Source organism: Hippoglossus hippoglossus, chromosome 20, assembly GCF_009819705.1.
Source record: "Hippoglossus hippoglossus isolate fHipHip1 chromosome 20, fHipHip1.pri, whole genome shotgun sequence".
Taxonomy (NCBI): domain Eukaryota; kingdom Metazoa; phylum Chordata; class Actinopteri; order Pleuronectiformes; family Pleuronectidae; genus Hippoglossus; species Hippoglossus hippoglossus.
Genome location: NC_047170.1, coordinates 744,139 through 750,138, shown reverse-complemented (window position 1 = coordinate 750,138; position 6,000 = coordinate 744,139).

Here is a 6,000-nt window from a genome sequence, read left to right as displayed (position 1 = left end):
ATTAAAGAGAACTCTCTGTTAACAAATTAACCAGGTCAACTTAAGATGATAATATCTCTAATTATAAAATCTATATATCTAATAAATGCAGGTTTAATGTAAATTAGATGATAGAGCTTTAAGGTGGGTCCTGCTTTATTTCGCAGTCTTCAGTGTCTCATCTTTACTGTAATTTCTAAGCATAAGACAAAGCAAATGTGGGCTTGTAGTGATCTACCTTGGAATAACAACATATTGCAAAGAGAGAGGGATTAGAACTTAACAGAGTAGCCGTTTAGTTTTTGGATTTGGAGGCACTTAGCAGGTAAACCTGGTCCTTTGAGTATTGCACCTGAATTTGTCCTCGAAATGTTACCTTATTCAACCAAGTGTGTTCCATTGTGCTTGTTTTGTGATCAGTCTTTATAACTCAGTTTTCTATATTATTTTCATATTCATGTTTATGGACAGGTCTGTGGGGAACCTGCCTGAGATAACCTTACTCCCATCTGTCTTACGCTGCACTGAGAAGATCATATATGAGGTAAAAAACAAACCTGTTTTTGACCTCCGATGCTCCATTTCTCAGTCTCTGTCACTTAACATTCAGTGCCATTCATTGTCTGCTGTAGCCATTCTTCCTCTGTGTGTTGAAAATGATCACTGTGGTTGGGCTGCCCAACTGGTGTGCTTAGAGGGCTCTATCTTTAGACTGGAGCAGCTACAGTGCTCCACTTCAGTGGTTGCTATGGAAACATGCCAGCCTAACAGCACTTAGCCCAGCACTGGTGTGGTTATGATGGCAACAAGAATAATGATTAAACCAAGAAAATGGCTGTGGCATGAACAACTGAATAAGTGAAGAGATCTCAGCAGGATTACTGAGGCCTTTGCCTCTGTGCTCTAATAGTGACTTTCGATCAGATTGTTGATCATGTTCTCAAGAATATATTTGAAGTTTAGGCCATCATAGCTGAAGAATGGAAATCTACCGAATCATTTCCCCAGGACAACATCTCCTGAAGAAGATCATGTGACATGATTGAAAGCTAGTCAACAGCTTGTATTGTCAACTGCTATTTCCCACGTCAAGAAGGAATTTTCCATCTCAAATTCCTGCCTTGTACATGAAATTCTGCAATTGATTAAACTATCCAAATGATGGAGCGCTTATGTCATTTTTTTAATAAACGTTTTAATAAATGTGTCAGAGGTCCAGCTATTGTTCCTGAGGTCCTAGAAATTCGAAAGCCAATGAAGTAACAGGTTAAGAAATACAAACATGAAACAGTAAGATGCAAAAATGATAACAAAAAATGACAAAGTAATGACGTTAATGTACAATGCTTAATTTAACTATTCAGCACATTCAGTCATGGGAAGCAACATAACATGAATGAGCGATACTTATTAAACATATTTTGAACACATTAGCCATGCAGAACAATTAGGTTACACATAGATAAATTAAAATCTAAACAACTATTGATCTTAATGAGACTGTCAGGGACCGAGCAGGAAAACCAGAGAGCCACAGATAGTTTCTTTGAAAAAATGTTATTTTAATTTTGTTTTTATTAACAAAAATGCAAAAAGATAAACTTCACAAATTTGGGCCGATAAAAAGGTCAACTAACCAAACTAGCCTCCGGTAACGAGTGAAGACAAGTTAACAGCACCAAAAAACTGGCCCCCAACTGACACACAGGGGAAACATACTGTGTATAGTGGCTGATCAAGCCACTCAAACACAAAAGGGGAATAGACTTAGACATACTAACATTGAAAACAAACTGTAGCAACAACATAACACACCAGTATAGGGCCATATAATATTAACTAAGGAAAATGTATTAAACATACATATCAAACAGTAGTCAAAGATTAACAACTAAAAATCTAAATAAGGAAACAATGTCCCTCCCCATGATCATGAGAGACATGGTGCAGTCCAATTAGTGCTTAAGGCCATTTAAGGTTATCTGCTGCAGCTGGGCCTCCTTTTGATGGCTGGCCAGACGACTCCAGCAGCAACCCCCAGGAGCTGGAAACTCAAAGAAGACTTGATTAATTATCACAGCAAAAAGATATAAATAAATGAAGTATGTTGTATGAGACCAAAATCTATGTGTCCAGTTATTGATCTGTGATGTGGGTGTGTGTGCAAAAAGAAACAAACTCAGCAAATTAAAGAAAGGTTAACGCCATGTTACTGCGTTTCAGTGGGTGGTTGCTGGTGCGGCCATCACAGAGACATTAGTAAAAATAATAAGTTTGTAAAATGGTCAAATTACTCCACAGAGCACAAAGACAACAGACAGAATAGTAAACATATTAACATCAAATGGGACAAGTGTGCAGATAAAAAATAAATTCATTCATTGTTATTATCATAATCTTATTGGCATTCCACCCATCAAAAGTAAAAATAAAACATTACAAAGTTAATAAATTCCATAATATAAAATAAGATTAAAAAGAAATTGCTAAATGTGCCGCATCAGTTAAGAAACAGCCATAAGAAAGTAATGACTTTCAAGACAACACAACTAAGGAACCCAGATAGCAAAGGTGCAGTCACAAATCGACACACTGAGATTTTGGAACATGTAATCGGGCTCAGCCAGAGGATCCCAGGCAGCAGTAAAGGAATTTGGAGCTGACCATTTGAGGCTGTAAAGTTTTACAAAGCATGACGGGCCAACTTTAGTCACCTAAGCATTATGAGACAACACTGAGTTAGGACTTGCATCTGTGTTTTGGTCCTCATCTTTCACATTATACAATAATACTAATGATAACCAATGTAATGTTGTTGTATTGAAACTTCTAATATATATTTAATCTGATAGCAATGACTGAATAGGTATAGGTCAGGGAGTGGAAAGGGTAATTGTGGATAACTTACAGTATAAACATTATACATCCATAATTACAGTTTAGTTTCCTAAATAAGGAAAACAGACATACATAACTCATATAAACACTGGAAACTGAAAATGTAAGACATGACTATGCTAATACCATTAACATGAAGTTATGTGTATTTGCTCTTTTATATATAAATTACTAGAAATGTATATACCACAAATATGAGCTGGTATGTATTTGATTGACCAATGCATCATCTTTACAAATCAATCAATACAATTTTATTTGTATAGCCCATATTCACAACTCACAATTTGTCTCATAGGGCTTTAACAAGGTGTGACATCCTCTGCCCTTAACCCTCAACAAGAGTAAGGAAAAACTACCAAAAAAAAAACAACGTAGAAACCTCAGAGAGAGCCACATGTGAGGGATCCCTCTCCCAGGACGGACAGAAGTGCAATAGATGCCACATGTAATGGAGAACATCAGAAAGATAAGAGTATTTGCAGCATTGATTAAAAAAATGGCACTTTGTCTTGTTGAAAAACCTTTGACAAGGTCCATTTTTTTTGCTGGTCAGCACGTGAGATTAATCATTAATCATATCCAAAAAATCTAAAAAGTAATGGTAAATGCATACATACCTCTCTTTTTTTTCTACCAACCATGTAGACTACAGATTTGGAGTGGGTAATGTTGCTATGACAACGGGAACCTCTTCAATTAAAGATTATAAGTACAGCAGTATTCCAAAAGAGCTCAAAAGAGATTTGTCAGGGTGAAGATGTATCAGATAGAGAATACGAATTGAATGCTAAATGCTTTTATATAATCACTTTTCTAGAGTGACAACCAACCAAAGTGCTTTACACTTTACTTCACATTCACACAGTTACTATGCCTCTAATATCCACAAGGTGGTTTATCACATTTTTACCAGTCATGGCCCAGTATGGGGTCTGTGCACCACTGCCTTTTGGCAAGAAAAACCTGCCAAACCCCATTATGCTTAACACATTGATAATATGGTCTCAATTTAGGTCTCACTTGAAGTGTAGATGAGCACTGTCTCTACCGACTGTTATAGCAAATGCCTTATTCCCACCTTCTCTTCTAAACTATGCCTTCCAATTGTGGCTCAAGAAGGGCTTAAAATGTGTAAGGGATATCTATCAAGACAATTTTATCCCTTTCACACTACAGATTCCACACTCCCACTACAAATATTTTATCGTCAATATTGGAATGTTGGTTAGTGTTGATACACTGGAAATATACCATACCACCATCAACACTGTAAATTGATAGTACAAAAAAAATGTTAAGTCTGGCAGCCTTCCTGTTTTACTTTGAGCAAACCTTTGTATCCAGACATTAATTGTAGGTTCCATGAATCCCCATACCTTGTCTTTTTGTGGGAGTTGTGTTGTGATAAGTACATGTATGTATGCTTATTTGTGTGTTGAGTCAGGCCTGTCTTGTTGCTGTGACGTTAATTCTGTGTGATTAATTCATCCGATAGGACCCATAGTTTTTGAAGGAGTGTCTTGTTTCGAGCTGTTCCTTCACAGCTAAAAACTCTCCAAAAGCAACAGTCAAGATTCCCATGAGGGAACACATTCCTGTGTTTATTGTTTACATAATGCAAATCCAGAAGTTCTATATGGTCTGATTCCCCAGGTGTGCCCTCTAGTGGTACCCTCCGGTAACACGCGTAGTACATCGGCAAGTATGTGAACAACTACGTTCACGACGCAGCCGGTTGTCTACGTGAACGGGTGTTTATACAGCAAGTATATCTCCGGCCTAACGCTGGTGGGATTGTACCCTCGTGGGGCTGCGCTCATGTGAGTGGCTGAAATGAGGGCGACATCTGATTGGCTACAGAAAGGTTATTTGTGAATCCAGGGACGTCAGGGGAGGCTCAAAAAGCCACACACAAATGCATACAAATCCACACACAAATGTAGAGCGATCCACACGCAAATTCAATTGAATTCACACACAAATGCATACAAATCCACACACAAATAGAAAAATCCACACACAAATGCAGAAATATATTTGTGAAACTATTTGTTAATTTTGTTTTTTTAACATTTATATACATTGATAACTATTTGTGTGTGCATTGGAATGTATTTGTGAATCCTTCCGTGCATTTGTGAATATTGAGACTGATCTGAACCCATATCTCTCAGAAAAGCGCTTTTCTCTATTAATAAGGATTTAATAATTACTATAATGATTGTAATATCTTAGTTTAATATCATTTCAATGTATTATGGTCATTTTTTTCACAACAACCTTAAAAAAAACTGATCACTAGCGCTCTAGAGTTAGCATGCTAGCGATCCTTTTTATTGCATGGTAATCCCGTATTTTCTCATAATTTCATTTCGCATCCCGCCTCTTTGAAGACACACGGTGCACTTGATTGAACCTGCATACAGCAGCAATGTAACTGAACTTAACTGCTCCTCTAATAACAAAGCATCCTGACAGGGTTACTTACAGACCACTGCTAGCAGCCTGAAGCTGTTTGCTATAATTCATACGTGAAATAATGCAGAGCATCCAAGCTTTTCAATTTCAGATGCCATTGATTCACCTGCATTAGCATAGATGTTATTAGGATATTATAGGTTTGTCACTTTAGTAACTGCAAACAATAGCATTTGTTTATTTAAGATCTCACCAATGTTATACCAATGATATCCCCGGCTAAACTTTTTATCTTGTCTGTTTACATCGACGACTACTGATGACGTGTCGGCTTTTTTTGCGACGACTACTGATGATGCAACGGCTTCTTGAAGGGCTGTCCCAATTCATAGGGGAAGAGTTCAACCAGTACCCCTTGTGACTCCGTTTCAAGTTAAACATGACATTCTATTTAAGTCAACAGTCATACTCAGAATGAATGAGTGTTTTAGGGAGAATTTCTAGATTCATTGTTAGTGAGGGAAGTGTAAATTTCAGAAACTACAAGTGCAGATGCAGACAACAATTCAAATAAGTCATTGTTTTCACTAAATAACATGCACCTACGTTTAGGGATGAAATCATTACCGGTTTCACGGTATGCCGTGGTAAAATTCCTAACGGTTACTTCTACCATTTAATCTTTAATTACCACATTACGTG